At 47.9% G+C, this 16,604-nt stretch overlaps 18 non-coding genes across 18 annotated transcripts; all 18 read right to left on the bottom strand.

Annotated features, from left to right (window-relative positions):
- Window positions 1-14: 14 nt before the first annotated feature.
- On the bottom strand, window positions 15-87 carry trnaa-ugc (transfer RNA alanine (anticodon UGC)). Its single transcript has one exon. It is a non-coding gene; the product is annotated as a tRNA-Ala (tRNA).
- A 646-nt stretch (window positions 88-733) lies between these two features.
- Window positions 734-815, bottom strand: trnas-gcu (transfer RNA serine (anticodon GCU)). Its single transcript has one exon. It is a non-coding gene; the product is annotated as a tRNA-Ser (tRNA).
- A 1,038-nt stretch (window positions 816-1,853) lies between these two features.
- trnaa-agc (transfer RNA alanine (anticodon AGC)) lies at window positions 1,854-1,926 on the bottom strand. Its single transcript has one exon. It is a non-coding gene; the product is annotated as a tRNA-Ala (tRNA).
- A 639-nt stretch (window positions 1,927-2,565) lies between these two features.
- trnas-gcu (transfer RNA serine (anticodon GCU)) lies at window positions 2,566-2,647 on the bottom strand. Its single transcript has one exon. It is a non-coding gene; the product is annotated as a tRNA-Ser (tRNA).
- A 1,042-nt stretch (window positions 2,648-3,689) lies between these two features.
- On the bottom strand, window positions 3,690-3,762 carry trnaa-agc (transfer RNA alanine (anticodon AGC)). The gene has a single exon. It is a non-coding gene; the product is annotated as a tRNA-Ala (tRNA).
- A 645-nt stretch (window positions 3,763-4,407) lies between these two features.
- trnas-gcu (transfer RNA serine (anticodon GCU)) lies at window positions 4,408-4,489 on the bottom strand. The gene has a single exon. It is a non-coding gene; the product is annotated as a tRNA-Ser (tRNA).
- Window positions 4,490-5,524: 1,035 nt separating this feature from the next.
- trnaa-agc (transfer RNA alanine (anticodon AGC)) lies at window positions 5,525-5,597 on the bottom strand. Its single transcript has one exon. It is a non-coding gene; the product is annotated as a tRNA-Ala (tRNA).
- Window positions 5,598-6,235: 638 nt separating this feature from the next.
- On the bottom strand, window positions 6,236-6,317 carry trnas-gcu (transfer RNA serine (anticodon GCU)). Its single transcript has one exon. It is a non-coding gene; the product is annotated as a tRNA-Ser (tRNA).
- A 1,043-nt stretch (window positions 6,318-7,360) lies between these two features.
- On the bottom strand, window positions 7,361-7,433 carry trnaa-agc (transfer RNA alanine (anticodon AGC)). Its single transcript has one exon. It is a non-coding gene; the product is annotated as a tRNA-Ala (tRNA).
- A 643-nt stretch (window positions 7,434-8,076) lies between these two features.
- trnas-gcu (transfer RNA serine (anticodon GCU)) lies at window positions 8,077-8,158 on the bottom strand. Its single transcript has one exon. It is a non-coding gene; the product is annotated as a tRNA-Ser (tRNA).
- Window positions 8,159-9,196: 1,038 nt separating this feature from the next.
- Window positions 9,197-9,269, bottom strand: trnaa-agc (transfer RNA alanine (anticodon AGC)). Its single transcript has one exon. It is a non-coding gene; the product is annotated as a tRNA-Ala (tRNA).
- Window positions 9,270-9,907: 638 nt separating this feature from the next.
- Window positions 9,908-9,989, bottom strand: trnas-gcu (transfer RNA serine (anticodon GCU)). The gene has a single exon. It is a non-coding gene; the product is annotated as a tRNA-Ser (tRNA).
- A 1,042-nt stretch (window positions 9,990-11,031) lies between these two features.
- trnaa-agc (transfer RNA alanine (anticodon AGC)) lies at window positions 11,032-11,104 on the bottom strand. Its single transcript has one exon. It is a non-coding gene; the product is annotated as a tRNA-Ala (tRNA).
- Window positions 11,105-11,747: 643 nt separating this feature from the next.
- trnas-gcu (transfer RNA serine (anticodon GCU)) lies at window positions 11,748-11,829 on the bottom strand. Its single transcript has one exon. It is a non-coding gene; the product is annotated as a tRNA-Ser (tRNA).
- A 1,039-nt stretch (window positions 11,830-12,868) lies between these two features.
- Window positions 12,869-12,941, bottom strand: trnaa-agc (transfer RNA alanine (anticodon AGC)). Its single transcript has one exon. It is a non-coding gene; the product is annotated as a tRNA-Ala (tRNA).
- A 641-nt stretch (window positions 12,942-13,582) lies between these two features.
- trnas-gcu (transfer RNA serine (anticodon GCU)) lies at window positions 13,583-13,664 on the bottom strand. The gene has a single exon. It is a non-coding gene; the product is annotated as a tRNA-Ser (tRNA).
- Window positions 13,665-14,696: 1,032 nt separating this feature from the next.
- Window positions 14,697-14,768, bottom strand: trnaa-agc (transfer RNA alanine (anticodon AGC)). The gene has a single exon. It is a non-coding gene; the product is annotated as a tRNA-Ala (tRNA).
- A 639-nt stretch (window positions 14,769-15,407) lies between these two features.
- trnas-gcu (transfer RNA serine (anticodon GCU)) lies at window positions 15,408-15,489 on the bottom strand. Its single transcript has one exon. It is a non-coding gene; the product is annotated as a tRNA-Ser (tRNA).
- Between the last annotated feature and the right edge of the window lie 1,115 nt (window positions 15,490-16,604).

The following is a 16,604-nucleotide window of genomic DNA, read 5'->3' as shown; positions in this document are numbered from 1 at the left end:
GTGCAAAGGGTCCCTGGAGAATGCGGGTATCGATCCCGCTACCTCTCGCATGCAAAGCGAGCGCTCTTCCATTTGAGCTAATTCCCCTTTGTCGTCTGGGGATTGTAGCTTCATTGTGCCATATGGACCTTTAACTCTGGAGGCTCTGAATGGGACGCCTCCCCTTCATGGTTTTCTGGCCATGCCAACTACAACAAGACCCCGTGGTAGAATCACAGTGCATACGAGACATTACGGACCAACTCAAGTCTGGGCCCTACACAGTATGCTGGGAGAGTGTCACTGTTTGTGGAAGCACCTTTCAGCTGCTTCTGGAGAAAAGAGATGTCAGACTGGACTGGGGGCGTTGCTGCGCCACTCTTTGCTGCCATTGGCCAGTATTGTGAAGGTAAGAGGGGAGACAATCACCTCAGATGGACAAACACTGATGAGGTTTAACGCCAGCATTAATCTAATAGTACCTGATAGGTACTGAGAGGAGACGTGCAAATAAACATTTGCCAAAGGAAGCCACATACGTTCGTTTGGAGCACTGACTATTCTGGAAACAGAGTACCTTTCTGCTATTGTATTAGCAGAACATTCTCTTTAAAGTGACCTGTGCAACAAGACCACATGGTGAACTATAGGGAGTACTGAGCCAAAGACGAGCAGAGGCATTGCATCATACCCTACCTACCTACATTGGCAGACAATCTCACAAACACGCATTAAGATAAGTAGAAAGAGCTCTCGACGAGGATGGGATTCGAACCCACGCGTGCAGAGCACAATGGATTAGCAGTCCATCGCCTTAACCTCTCAGCCACCTCATCTGCTTTACGCTGCTGTTTGCCAGTAGAATTGGGAATCTATTCTCTGAACACGCGGTCTAGATGGACAAAATGCGAGCTGATTGCTAGTGTATCGACGCAGGGAAATCTACCCCAGATCCCTGACGAGGGGCTGCGTAACACTTTGGTAGAAGCCTTGAGTGATGTGGGCTTCTTCTTTGAGCCTGTTCTTCTTGGGGTTGCCAGAGTGGATCATCTGCCTCCATCTAACCCTGCCCTAGCATTCTCCTCTGTCACAGTAACCCTCTTCATGTCCTCCTCCGCTAGATCCATGAACTTTCTCTTCCGTCTTTTTCTTTTCCTCCTGCCTAGCAGCTCCATATTTAACACCCTTTTCCAGTATATCTTATATTCCTCCTCTGCACATTCCAAACCACCGCAGCCTTACCGCTCTAACGTTGTCTCCAAACCGCTCAACCCCAGCTGTCCCTCTGACATAGTCAATCCTAATCTTTTTCCATCCTGGACACTCCCAACATAAAAAGCTTACCATCTTCAACTCTGCCAACTCCATCTCGGCCTCCTGTCTTTTCCTCCGTGCCACAGTCATAAAACAATACATCAGAGCAGTTCTCACTACCGTCCTGTAAAGCTTGCCTTTCACACTTGCTGCTATCCTGGTGTCACAAATCACTCCTTAATGTGGTTTCCACCCACGTCTTCCCTCCAAAATACTCCTTCCCTTGTTAGCACATTACCATTTCCACCCTGCTGCCCATCCTTTCCAGCTCAATCTCTCTGCCTTGCCAATTGGTACAAATCCCTTTCTCCATGCTTAGTGTCAAGGCTCACATTCAACTCACTATAAGGCTTTCCTTTGCCATTGGTCTAGCACCCCTAGCATTCTTATTTACACGACAGCACTACTTTTTCTTTTCCTGCCTTTTCCTTTGAATGCTTCTCTGGAGTGATGACACAAAGCCTTGAAAAGTTGGTAAAGTCAGAAACATAATGAGACAAACCCAATGCATTGGCTACAGAGAAGGATCGAGGGCTCCTCTTGGATGTGCAAAGGGTCCCTGGAGAATGCGGGTATCGATCCCGCTACCTCTCGCATGCTAAGCGAGCGCTCTTCCATTTGAGCTAATTCCCCTTTGTCGTCTGGGGACTGTAGCTTCATTGTGCCATATGGACCTTTAACTCTGGAGGCTCTGAATGGGACGCCTCCCCTTCATGGTTTTCTGGCCATGCCAACTACAACAAGACCCGTGGTAGAATCACAGTGCATACGAGACATTACGGACCAACTCAAGTCTGGGCCCTACACAGTATGCTGGGAGAGTGTCACTGTTTGTGGAAGCACCTTTCAGCTGCTTCTGGAGAAAAGAGATGTCAGACTGGACTGGGGGCGTTGCTGCGCCACTCTTTGCTGCCATTGGCCAGTATTGTGAAGGTAAGAGGGGAGACAATCACCTCAGATGGACAAACACTGATGAGGTTTAACGCCAGCATTAATCTAATAGCACCTGATAGGTACTGAGAGGAGACGTTCAAATAAACATTTGCCAAAGGAAGCCACGTACGTTCGTTTGGAGAACTGACTATTCTGGAAACAGAGTACCTTTCTGCTATTGTATTAGCAGAACATTCTCTTTAAAGTGACCTGTGCAACAAGACCACATGGTGAACTATAGGGAGTACTGAGCCAAAGACGAGCAGAGGCATTGCATCATACCTACCTACATTGGCAGACAATCTCACAAGACGCATTAAGATAAGTAGAAAGAGCTCTCGACGAGGATGGGATTCGAACCCACGCGTGCAGAGCACAATGGATTAGCAGTCCATCGCCTTAACCTCTCGGCCACCTCATCTGCTTTACGCTGCTGTTTGCCAGTAGAATTGGGAATCTATTCTCTGAACACGCGGTCTAGATGGACAAAATGCGAGCTGACTGCTAGTGTATCGACGCAGGGAAATCTACCCCAGATCCCTGACGAGGGGCTGCGTAACACTTTGGTAGAAGCCTTGAGTGATGTGGGCTTCTTCTTTGAGCCTGTTCTTCTTGGGGGTTGCCAGAGTGGATCATCTGCCTCCATCTAACCCTGCCCCTAGCATTCTCCTCTGTCACAGTAACCCTCTTCATGTCCTCCTCCGCTAGATCCATGAACTTTCTCTTCCGTCTTTTTCTTTTCCTCCTGCCTAGCAGCTCCATATTTAACACCCTTTTTCCAGTATATCTTATATTCCTCCTCTGCACATTTCCAAACCACCGCAGCCTTACCGCTCTAACGTTGTCTCCAAACCGCTCAACCCCAGCTGTCCCTCTGACATAGTCAATCCTAATCTTTTTCCATCCTGGACACTCCCAACATAAAAAGCTTACCATCTTCAACTCTGCCAACTCCATCTCGGCCTCCTGTCTTTTCCTCCGTGCCACAGTCATAAAACAATACATCAGAGCAGTTCTCACTACCGTCCTGTAAAGCTTGCCTTTCACACTTGCTGCTATCCTGGTGTCACAAATCACTCCTTAATGTGGTTCCACCCACGTCTTCCCTCCAAAATACTCCTTCCCTTGTTAGCACATTACCATTTCCACCCTGCTGCCCATCCTTTCCAGCTCAATCTCTCTGCCTTGCCAATTGGTACAAATCCCTTTCTCCATGCTTAGTGTCAAGGCTCACATTCAACTCACTATAAGGCTTTTCCTTTGCCATTGGTCTAGCACCCCTAGCATTCTTATTTACACGACAGCACTACTTTTTCTTTTCCTGCCTTTTCCTTTGAATGCTTCTCTGGAGTGATGACACAAAGCCTTGAAAAGTTGGTAAAGTCAGAAACATAATGAGACAAACCCAATGCATTGGCTACAGAGAAGGATCGAGGGCTCCTCTTGGATGTGCAAAGGGTCCCTGGAGAATGCGGGTATCGATCCCGCTACCTCTCGCATGCTAAGCGAGCGCTCTTCCATTTGAGCTAATTCCCCTTTGTCGTCTGGGGACTGTAGCTTCATTGTGCCATATGGACCTTTAACTCTGGAGGCTCTGAATGGGACGCCTCCCCTTCATGGTTTTCTGGCCATGCCAACTACAACAAGACCCCGTGGTAGAATCACAGTGCATACGAGACATTACGGACCAACTCAAGTCTGGGCCCTACACAGTATGCTGGGAGAGTGTCACTGTTTGTGGAAGCACCTTTCAGCTGCTTCTGGAGAAAAGAGATGTCAGACTGGACTGGGGGCGTTGCTGCGCCACTCTTTGCTGCCATTGGCCAGTATTGTGAAGGTAAGAGGGGAGACAATCACCTCAGATGGACAAACACTGATGAGGTTTAACGCCAGCATTAATCTAATAGCACCTGATAGGTACTGAGAGGAGACGTTCAAATAAACATTTGCCAAAGGAAGCCACGTACGTTCGTTTGGAGAACTGACTATTCTGGAAACAGAGTACCTTTCTGCTATTGTATTAGCAGAACATTCTCTTTAAAGTGACCTGTGCAACAAGACCACATGGTGAACTATAGGGAGTACTGAGCCAAAGACGAGCAGAGGCATTGCATCATACCCTACCTACCTACATTGGCAGACAATCTCACAAGACGCATTAAGATAAGTAGAAAGAGCTCTCGACGAGGATGGGATTCGAACCCACGCGTGCAGAGCACAATGGATTAGCAGTCCATCGCCTTAACCTCTCGGCCACCTCATCTGCTTTACGCTGCTGTTTGCCAGTAGAATTGGGAATCTATTCTCTGAACACGCGGTCTAGATGGACAAAATGCGAGCTGATTGCTAGTGTATCGACGCAGGGAAATCTACCCCAGATCCCTGACGAGGGGCTGCGTAACACTTTGGTAGAAGCCTTGAGTGATGTGGGCTTCTTCTTGAGCCTGTTCTTCTTGGGGGTTGCCAGAGTGGATCATCTGCCTCCATCTAACCCTGCCCCTAGCATTCTCCTCTGTCACAGTAACCCTCTTCATGTCCTCCTCCGCTAGATCCATGAACTTTCTCTTCCGTCTTTTCTTTTCCTCCTGCCTAGCAGCTCCATATTTAACACCCTTTTCCAGTATATCTTATATTCCTCCTCTGCACATTTCCAAACCACCGCAGCCTTACCGCTCTAACGTTGTCTCCAAACCGCTCAACCCAGCTGTCCCTCTGACATAGTCAATCCTAATCTTTTTCCATCCTGGACACTCCAACATAAAAGCTTACCATCTTCAACTCTGCCAACTCCATCTCGGCCTCCTGTCTTTTCCTCCGTGCCACAGTCATAAAACAATACATCAGAGCAGTTCTCACTACCGTCCTGTAAAGCTTGCCTTTCACACTTGCTGCTATCCTGGTGTCACAAATCACTCCTTAATGTGGTTTCCACCCACGTCTTCCCTCCAAAATACTCCTTCCCTTGTTAGCACATTACCATTTCCACCCTGCTGCCCATCCTTTCCAGCTCAATCTCTCTGCCTTGCCAATTGGTACAAATCCCTTTCTCCATGCTAGTGTCAAGGCTCACATTCAACTCACTATAAGGCTTTTCCTTTGCCATTGGTCTAGCACCCCTAGCATTCTTATTTACACGACAGCACTACTTTTTCTTTTCCTGCTTTTCCTTTGAATGCTTCTCTGGAGTGATGACACAAAGCCTTGAAAAGTTGGTAAAGTCAGAAACATAATGAGACAAACCCAATGCATTGGCTACAGAGAAGGATCGAGGGCTCCTCTTGGATGTGCAAAGGGTCCCTGGAGAATGCGGGTATCGATCCCGCTACCTCTCGCATGCTAAGCGAGCGCTCTTCCATTTGAGCTAATTCCCCTTTGTCGTCTGGGGACTGTAGCTTCATTGTGCCATATGGACCTTTAACTCTGGAGGCTCTGAATGGGACGCCTCCCCTTCATGGTTTTCTGGCCATGCCAACTACAACAAGACCCCGTGGTAGAATCACAGTGCATACGAGACATTACGGACCAACTCAAGTCTGGGCCCTACACAGTATGCTGGGAGAGTGTCACTGTTTGTGGAAGCACCTTTCAGCTGCTTCTGGAGAAAAGAGATGTCAGACTGGACTGGGGGCGTTGCTGCGCCACTCTTGCTGCCATTGCCAGTATTGTGAAGGTAAGAGGGGAGACAATCACCTCAGATGGACAAACACTGATGAGGTTTAACGCCAGCATTAATCTAATAGCACCTGATAGGTACTGAGAGGAGACGTGCAAATAAACATTTGCCAAAGGAAGCCACATACGTTCGTTTGGAGAACTGACTATTCTGGAAACAGAGTACCTTTCTGCTATTGTATTAGCAGAACATTCTCTTTAAAGTGACCTGTGCAACAAGACCACATGGTGAACTATAGGGAGTACTGAGCCAAAGACGAGCAGAGGCATTGCATCATACCTACCAACATTGGCAGACAATCTCACAAGACGCATTAAAATAAGTAGAAAGAGCTCTCGACGAGGATGGGATTCGAACCCACGCGTGCAGAGCACAACGGATTAGCAGTCCATCGCCTTAACCTCTCGGCCACCTCATCTCCTTTACTCCGCTGTTTGCCAGTAGAATTGGGAATCTATTCTCTGAACACGCGGTCTAGATGGACAAAATGCGAGCTGATTGCTAGTGTATCGACGCAGGGAAATCTACCCCAGATCCCTGACGAGGGGCTGCGTAACACTTTGGTAGAAGCCTTAGTGATGTGGGCTTCTTCTTTGAGCCTGTTCTTCTTGGGGGTTGCCAGAGTGGATCATCTGCCTCCATCTAACCCTGCCCTAGCATTCTCCTCTGTCACAGTAACCCTCTTCATGTCCTCCTCCGCTAGATCCATGAACTTTCTCTTCCGTCTTTTCTTTTCCTCCTGCCTAGCAGCTCCATATTTAACACCCTTTTTCCAGTATATCTTATATTCCTCCTCTGCACATTTCCAAACCACCGCAGCCTTACCGCTCTAACGTTGTCTCCAAACCGCTCAACCCCAGCTGTCCCTCTGACATAGTCAATCCTAATCTTTTCCATCCTGGACACTCCCAACATAAAAAGCTTACCATCTTCAACTCTGCCAACTCCATCTCGGCCTCCTGTCTTTTCCTCCGTGCCACAGTCATAAAACAATACATCAGAGCAGTTCTCACTACCGTCCTGTAAAGCTTGCCTTTCACACTTGCTGCTATCCTGGTGTCACAAATCACTCCTTAATGTGGTTTCCACCCACGTCTTCCCTCCAAAATACTCCTTCCCTTGTTAGCACATTAGCATTTCCACCCTGCTGCCCATCCTTTCCAGCTCAATCTCTCTGCCTTGCCAATTGGTACAAATCCTTTCTCCAAAGGGTGCTTAGTGTCAAGGCTCACATTCAACTCACTATAAGGCTTTTCCTTTGCCATTGGTCTAGCACCCCTAGCATTCTTATTTACACGACAGCACTACTTTTTCTTTTCCTGCCTTTTCCTTTGAATGCTTCTCTGGAGTGATGACACAAAGCCTTGAAAAGTTGGTAAAGTCAGAAACATAATGAGACAAACCCAATGCATTGGCTACAGAGAAGGATCGAGGGCTCCTCTTGGATGTGCAAAGGGTCCCTGGAGAATGCGGGTATCGATCCCGCTACCTCTCGCATGCTAAGCGAGCGCTCTTCCATTTGAGCTAATTCCCCTTTGTCGTCTGGGGACTGTAGCTTCATTGTGCCATATGGACCTTTAACTCTGGAGGCTCTGAATGGGACGCCTCCCCTTCATGGTTTTCTGGCCATGCCAACTACAACAAGACCCCGTGGTAGAATCACAGTGCATACGAGACATTACGGACCAACTCAAGTCTGGGCCCTACACAGTATGCTGGGAGAGTGTCACTGTTTGTGGAAGCACCTTTCAGCTGCTTCTGGAGAAAAGAGATGTCAGACTGGACTGGGGCGTTGCTGCGCCACTCTTTGCTGCCATTGGCCAGTATTGTGAAGGTAAGAGGGGAGACAATCACCTCAGATGGACAAACACTGATGAGGTTTAACGCCAGCATTAATCTAATAGTACCTGATAGGTACTGAGAGGAGACGTGCAAATAAACATTTGCCAAAGGAAGCCACATACGTTCGTTGGAGCACTGACTATTCTGGAAACAGAGTACCTTTCTGCTATTGTATTAGCAGAACATTCTCTTTAAAGTGACCTGTGCAACAAGACCACATGGTGAACTATAGGGAGTACTGAGCCAAAGACGAGCAGAGGCATTGCATCATACCCTACCTACCTACATTGGCAGACAATCTCACAAGACGCATTAAGATAAGTAGAAAGAGCTCTCGACGAGGATGGGATTCGAACCCACGCGTGCAGAGCACAATGGATTAGCAGTCCATCGCCTTAACCTCTCGGCCACCTCATCTGCTTTACGCTGCTGTTTGCCAGTAGAATTGGGAATCTATTCTCTGAACACGCGGTCTAGATGGACAAAATGCGAGCTGATGCTAGTGTATCGACGCAGGGAAATCTACCCCAGATCCCTGACGAGGGCTGCGTAACACTTTGGTAGAAGCCTTGAGTGATGTGGGCTTCTTCTTTGAGCCTGTTCTTCTTGGGGGTTGCCAGAGTGGATCATCTGCCTCCATCTAACCCTGCCCCTAGCATTCTCCTCTGTCACAGTAACCCTCTTCATGTCCTCCTCCGCTAGATCCATGAACTTTCTCTTCCGTCTTTTTCTTTCCTCCTGCCTAGCAGCTCCATATTTAACACCCTTTTTCCAGTATATCTTATATTCCTCCTCTGCACATTTCCAAACCACCGCAGCCTTACCGCTCTAACGTTGTCTCCAAACCGCTCAACCCAGCTGTCCCTCTGACATAGTCAATCCTAATCTTTTTCCATCCTGGACACTCCCAACATAAAAAGCTTACCATCTTCAACTCTGCCAACTCCATCTCGGCCTCCTGTCTTTTCCTCCGTGCCACAGTCATAAAACAATACATCAGAGCAGTTCTCACTACCGTCCTGTAAAGCTTGCCTTTCACACTTGCTGCTATCCTGGTGTCACAAATCACTCCTTAATGTGGTTTCCACCCACGTCTTCCCTCCAAAATACTCCTTCCCTTGTTAGCACATTACCATTTCCACCCTGCTGCCCATCCTTTCCAGCTCAATCTCTCTGCCTTGCCAATTGGTACAAATCCCTTTCTCCATGCTTAGTGTCAAGGCTCACATTCAACTCACTATAAGGCTTTTCCTTTGCCATTGGTCTAGCACCCCTAGCATTCTTATTACACGACAGCACTACTTTTTCTTTTCCTGCCTTTTCCTTTGAATGCTTCTCTGGAGTGATGACACAAAGCCTTGAAAAGTTGGTAAAGTCAGAAACATAATGAGACAAACCCAATGCATTGGCTACAGAGAAGGATCGAGGGCTCCTCTTGGATGTGCAAAGGGTCCCTGGAGAATGCGGGTATCGATCCCGCTACCTCTCGCATGCTAAGCGAGCGCTCTTCCATTTGAGCTAATTCCCCTTTGTCGTCTGGGGACTGTAGCTTCATTGTGCCATATGGACCTTTAACTCTGGAGGCTCTGAATGGGACGCCTCCCCTTCATGGTTTTCTGGCCATGCCAACTACAACAAGACCCCGTGGTAGAATCACAGTGCATACGAGACATTACGGACCAACTCAAGTCTGGGCCCTACACAGTATGCTGGGAGAGTGTCACTGTTTGTGGAAGCACCTTTCAGCTGCTTCTGGAGAAAAGAGATGTCAGACTGGACTGGGGGCGTTGCTGCGCCACTCTTTGCTGCCATTGGCCAGTATTGTGAAGGTAAGAGGGGAGACAATCACCTCAGATGGACAAACACTGATGAGGTTTAACGCCAGCATTAATCTAATAGCACCTGATAGGTACTGAGAGGAGACGTGCAAATAAACATTTGCCAAAGGAAGCCACTACGTTCGTTTGGAGAACTGACTATTCTGGAAACAGAGTACCTTTCTGCTATTGTATTAGCAGAACATTCTCTTTAAAGTGACCTGTGCAACAAGACCACATGGTGAACTATAGGGAGTACTGAGCCAAAGACGAGCAGAGGCATTGCATCATACCTACCAACATTGGCAGACAATCTCACAAGACGCATTAAATAAGTAGAAAGAGCTCTCGACGAGGATGGGATTCGAACCCACGCGTGCAGAGCACAATGGATTAGCAGTCCATCGCCTTAACCTCTCGGCCACCTCATCTCCTTTACTCCGCTGTTTGCCAGTAGAATTGGGAATCTATTCTCTGAACACGCGGTCTAGATGGACAAAATGCGAGCTGATTGCTAGTGTATCGACGCAGGGAAATCTACCCCAGATCCCTGACGAGGGGCTGCGTAACACTTTGGTAGAAGCCTTAGTGATGTGGGCTTCTTCTTTGAGCCTGTTCTTCTTGGGGGTTGCCAGAGTGGATCATCTGCCTCCATCTAACCCTGCCCTAGCATTCTCCTCTGTCACAGTAACCCTCTTCATGTCCTCCTCCGCTAGATCCATGAACTTTCTCTTCCGTCTTTTTCTTTTCCTCCTGCCTAGCAGCTCCATATTTAACACCCTTTTTCCAGTATATCTTATATTCCTCCTCTGCACATTTCCAAACCACCGCAGCCTTACCGCTCTAACGTTGTCTCCAAACCGCTCAACCCAGCTGTCCCTCTGACATAGTCAATCCTAATCTTTTTCCATCCTGGACACTCCCAACATAAAAAGCTTACCATCTTCAACTCTGCCAACTCCATCTCGGCCTCCTGTCTTTTCCTCCGTGCCACAGTCATAAAACAATACATCAGAGCAGTTCTCACTACCGTCCTGTAAAGCTTGCCTTTCACACTTGCTGCTATCCTGGTGTCACAAATCACTCCTTAATGTGGTTTCCACCCACGTCTTCCCTCCAAAATACTCCTTCCCTTGTTAGCACATTACCATTTCCACCCTGCTGCCCATCCTTTCCAGCTCAATCTCTCTGCCTTGCCAATTGGTACAAATCATCCCTTTCTCCATGCTTAGTGTCAAGGCTCACATTCAACTCACTATAAGGCTTTTCCTTTGCCATTGGTCTAGCACCCCTAGCATTCTTATTTACACGACAGCACTACTTTTCTTTTCCTGCCTTTTCCTTTGAATGCTTCTCTGGAGTGATGACACAAAGCCTTGAAAAGTTGGTAAAGTCAGAAACATAATGAGACAAACCCAATGCATTGGCTACAGAGAAGGATCGAGGGCTCCTCTTGGATGTGCAAAGGGTCCCTGGAGAATGCGGGTATCGATCCCGCTACCTCTCGCATGCTAAGCGAGCGCTCTTCCATTTGAGCTAATTCCCCTTTGTCGTCTGGGGACTGTAGCTTCATTGTGCCATATGGACCTTTAACTCTGGAGGCTCTGAATGGGACGCCTCCCTTCATGGTTTTCTGGCCATGCCAACTACAACAAGACCCCGTGGTAGAATCACAGTGCATACGAGACATTACGGACCAACTCAAGTCTGGGCCCTACACAGTATGCTGGGAGAGTGTCACTGTTTGTGGAAGCACCTTTCAGCTGCTTCTGGAGAAAAGAGATGTCAGACTGGACTGGGGGCGTTGCTGCGCCACTCTTTGCTGCCATTGGCCAGTATTGTGAAGGTAAGAGGGGAGACAATCACCTCAGATGGACAAACACTGATGAGGTTTAACGCCAGCATTAATCTAATAGCACCTGATAGGTACTGAGAGGAGACGTCAAATAAACATTTGCCAAAGGAAGCCACGTACGTTCGTTTGGAGCACTGACTATTCTGGAAACAGAGTACCTTTCTGCTATTGTATTAGCAGAACATTCTCTTTAAAGTGACCTGTGCAACAAGACCACATGGTGAACTATAGGGAGTACTGAGCCAAAGACGAGCAGAGGCATTGCATCATACCCTACCTACCTACATTGGCAGACAATCTCACAAGACGCATTAAGATAAGTAGAAAGAGCTCTCGACGAGGATGGGATTCGAACCCACGCGTGCAGAGCACAATGGATTAGCAGTCCATCGCCTTAACCTCTCGGCCACCTCATCTGCTTTACGCTGCTGTTTGCCAGTAGAATTGGGAATCTATTCTCTGAACACGCGGTCTAGATGGACAAAATGCGAGCTGATTGCTAGTGTATCGACGCAGGGAAATCTACCCCAGATCCCTGACGAGGGGCTGCGTAACACTTTGGTAGAAGCCTTGAGTGATGTGGGCTTCTTCTTTGAGCCTGTTCTTCTTGGGGTTGCCAGAGTGGATCATCTGCCTCCATCTAACCCTGCCCCTAGCATTCTCCTCTGTCACAGTAACCCTCTTCATGTCCTCCTCCGCTAGATCCATGAACTTTCTCTTCCGTCTTTTTCTTTCCTCCTGCCTAGCAGCTCCATATTTTAACACCCTTTTTCCAGTATATCTTATATTCCTCCTCTGCACATTTCCAAACCACCGCAGCCTTACCGCTCTAACGTTGTCTCCAAACCGCTCAACCCCAGCTGTCCCTCTGACATAGTCAATCCTAATCTTTTCCATCCTGGACACTCCCAACATAAAAAGCTTACCATCTTCAACTCTGCCAACTCCATCTCGGCCTCCTGTCTTTTCCTCCGTGCCACAGTCATAAAACAATACATCAGAGCAGTTCTCACTACCGTCCTGTAAAGCTTGCCTTTCACACTTGCTGCTATCCTGGTGTCACAAATCACTCCTTAATGTGGTTCCACCCACGTCTTCCCTCCAAAATACTCCTTCCCTTGTTAGCACATTACCATTTCCACCCTGCTGCCCATCCTTTCCAGCTCAATCTCTCTGCCTTGCCAATTGGTACAAATCCCTTTCTCCATGCTTAGTGTCAAGGCTCACATTCAACTCACTATAAGGCTTTTCCTTTGCCATTGGTCTAGCACCCCTAGCATTCTTATTTACACGACAGCACTACTTTTTCTTTTCCTGCCTTTTCCTTTGAATGCTTCTCTGGAGTGATGACACAAAGCCTTGAAAAGTTGGTAAAGTCAGAAACATAATGAGACAAACCCAATGCATTGGCTACAGAGAAGGATCGAGGGCTCCTCTTGGATGTGCAAAGGTCCCTGGAGAATGCGGGTATCGATCCCGCTACCTCTCGCATGCTAAGCGAGCGCTCTTCCATTTGAGCTAATTCCCCTTTGTCGTCTGGGGACTGTAGCTTCATTGTGCCATATGGACCTTTAACTCTGGAGGCTCTGAATGGGACGCCTCCCTTCATGGTTTTCTGGCCATGCCAACTACAACAAGACCCCGTGGTAGAATCACAGTGCATACGAGACATTACGGACCAACTCAAGTCTGGGCCCTACACAGTATGCTGGGAGAGTGTCACTGTTTGTGGAAGCACCTTTCAGCTGCTTCTGGAGAAAAGAGATGTCAGACTGGACTGGGGGCGTTGCTGCGCCACTCTTTGCTGCCATTGGCCAGTATGTGAAGGTAAGAGGGGAGACAATCACCTCAGATGGACAAACACTGATGAGGTTTAACGCCAGCATTAATCTAATAGCACCTGATAGGTACTGAGAGGAGACGTGCAAATAAACATTTGCCAAAGGAAGCCACGTACGTTCGTTTGGAGAACTGACTATTCTGGAAACAGAGTACCTTTCTGCTATTGTATTAGCAGAACATTCTCTTAAAGGACCTGTGCAACAAGACCACATGGTGAACTATAGGGAGTACTGAGCCAAAGACGAGCAGAGGCATTGCATCATACCCTACCTACCTACATTGGCAGACAATCTCACAAGACGCATTAAGATAAGTAGAAAGAGCTCTCGACGAGGATGGGATTCGAACCCACGCGTGCAGAGCACAATGGATTAGCAGTCCATCGCCTTAACCTCTCGGCCACCTCATCTCCTTTACTCCGCTGTTTGCCAGTAGAATTGGGAATCTATTCTCTGAACACGTGGTCTAGATGGACAAAATGCGAGCTGATTGCTAGTGTATCGACGCAGGGAAATCTACCCCAGATCCCTGACGAGGGCTGCGTAACACTTTGGTAGAAGCCTTGAGTGATGTGGGCTTCTTCTTTGAGCCTGTTCTTCTTGGGGGTTGCCAGAGTGGATCATCTGCCTCCATCTAACCCTGCCCCTAGCATTCTCCTCTGTCACAGTAACCCTCTTCATGTCCTCCTCCGCTAGATCCATGAACTTTCTCTTCCGTCTTTTCTTTTCCTCCTGCCTAGCAGCTCCATATTTAACACCCTTTTTCCAGTATATCTTATATTCCTCCTCTGCACATTTCCAAACCACCGAGCCTACCGCTCTAACGTTGTCTCCAAACCGCTCAACCCCAGCTGTCCCTCTGACATAGTCAATCCTAATCTTTTTCCATCCTGGACACTCCCAACATAAAAAGCTTACCATCTTCAACTCTGCCAACTCCATCTCGGCCTCCTGTCTTTTCCTCCGTGCCACAGTCATAAAACAATACATCAGAGCAGTTCTCACTACCGTCCTGTAAAGCTTGCCTTTCACACTTGCTGCTATCCTGGTGTCACAAATCATCCTTAATGTGGTTTCCACCCACGTCTTCCCTCCAAAATACTCCTTCCCTTGTTAGCACATTAGCATTTCCACCCTGCTGCCCATCCTTTCCAGCTCAATCTCTCTGCCTTGCCAATTGGTACAAATCCCTTTCTCCATGCTATGTCAAGGCTCACATTCAACTCACTATAAGGCTTTCCTTTGCCATTGGTCTAGCACCCCTAGCATTCTTATTACACGACAGCACTACTTTTTCTTTCCTGCCTTTTCCTTTGAATGCTTCTCTGGAGTGATGACACAAAGCCTTGAAAAGTTGGTAAAGTCAGAAACATAATGAGACAAACCCAATGCATTGGCTACAGAGAAGGATCGAGGGCTCCTCTTGGATGTGCAAAGGTCCCTGGAGAATGCGGGTATCGATCCCGCTACTCTCGCATGCTAAGCGAGCGCTCTTCCATTTGAGCTAATTCCCCTTTGTCGTCTGGGGACTGTAGCTTCATTGTGCCATATGGACCTTTAACTCTGGAGGCTCTGAATGGGACGCCTCCCCTTCATGGTTTTCTGGCCATGCCAAACTACAACAAGACCCCGTGGTAGAATCACAGTGCATACGAGACATTACGGACCAACTCAAGTCTGGGCCCTACACAGTATGCTGGGAGAGTGTCACTGTTTGTGGAAGCACCTTTCAGCTGCTTCTGGAGAAAAGAGATGTCAGACTGGACTGGGGCGTTGCTGCGCCACTCTTTGCTGCCATTGGCCAGTATGTGAAGGTAAGAGGGGAGACAATCACCTCAGATGGACAAACACTGATGAGGTTTAACGCCAGCATTAATCTAATAGCACCTGATAGGTACTGAGAGGAGACGTCAAATAAACATTTGCCAAAGGAAGCCACGTACGTTCGTTTGGAGAACTGACTATTCTGGAAACAGAGTACCTTTCTGCTATTGTATTAGCAGAACATTCTCTTTAAAGTGACCTGTGCAACAAGACCACATGGTGAACTATAGGAGTACTGAGCCAAAGACGAGCAGAGCATTGCATCATACCCTACCTACCTACATTGGCAGACAATCTCACAAGACGCATTAAGATAAGTAGAAAGCTCTCGACGAGGATGGGATTCGAACCCACGCGTGCAGAGCACAATGGATTAGCAGTCCATCGCCTTAACCTCTCGGCCACCTCATCTCCTTTACTCTGCTGTTTGCCAGTAGAATTGGGAATCTATTCTCTGAACACGCGGTCTAGATGGACAAAATGCGAGCTGATTGCTAGTGTATCGACGCAGGGAAATCTACCCCAGATCCCTGACGAGGGGCTGCGTAACACTTTGGTAGAAGCCTTGAGTGATGTGGGCTTCTTCTTTGAGCCTGTTCTTCTTGGGGGTTGCCAGAGTGGATCATCTGCCTCCATCTAACCCTGCCCCTAGCATTCTCCTCTGTCACAGTAACCTCTTCATGTCCTCCTCCGCTAGATCCATGAACTTTCTCTTCCGTCTTTTTCTTTTCCTCCTGCCTAGCAGCTCCATATTTAACACCCTTTTTCCAGTATATCTTATATTCCTCCTCTGCACATTTCCAAACCACCGCAGCCTTACCGCTCTAACGTTGTCTCCAACCGCTCAACCCCAGCTGTCCTCTGACATAGTCAATCCTAATCTTTTTCCATCCTGGACACTCCCAACATAAAAAGCTTACCATCTTCACTCTGCAACTCCATCTCGGCCTCCTGTCTTTCCTCCGTGCCACAGTCATAAAACAATACATCAGAGCAGTTCTCACTACCGTCCTGTAAAGCTGCCTTTCACACTTGCTGCTATCCTGGTGTCACAAATCACTCCTTAATGTGGTTTCCACCCACGTCTTCCCTCCAAAATACTCCTTCCCTTGTTAGCACATTACATTTCCACCCTGCTGCCATCCTTTCCAGCTCAATCTCTCTGCCTTGCCAATTGGTACAAATCCCTTTCTCCATGCTTAGTGTCAAGGCTCACATTCAACTCACTATAAGGCTTTCCTTTGCCATTGGTCTAGCACCCTAGCATTCTTATTTACACGACAGCACTACTTTTTCTTTTCCTGCCTTTTCCTTTGAATGCTTCTGGAGTGATGACACAAAGCCTTGAAAAGTTGGTAAAGTCAGAAACATAATGAGACAAACCCAATGCATTGGCTACAGAGAAGGATCGAGGGCTCCTCTTGGATGTGCAAAGGGTCCTGGAGAATGCGGGTATCGATCCGCTACCTCTCGCATGCTAAGCGAGCGCTCTTCCATTTGAGCTAATTCCCCTTTGTCGTCTGGGG

The sequence above is a fragment of the Oreochromis niloticus genome, linkage group LG3, assembly GCF_001858045.2.
Source record: "Oreochromis niloticus isolate F11D_XX linkage group LG3, O_niloticus_UMD_NMBU, whole genome shotgun sequence".
Taxonomy (NCBI): Eukaryota; Metazoa; Chordata; class Actinopteri; order Cichliformes; family Cichlidae; genus Oreochromis; species Oreochromis niloticus.
The sequence above is the reverse complement of the archived record's forward strand: the minus strand, read 5'-3'. Positions and strand labels throughout refer to the sequence as shown.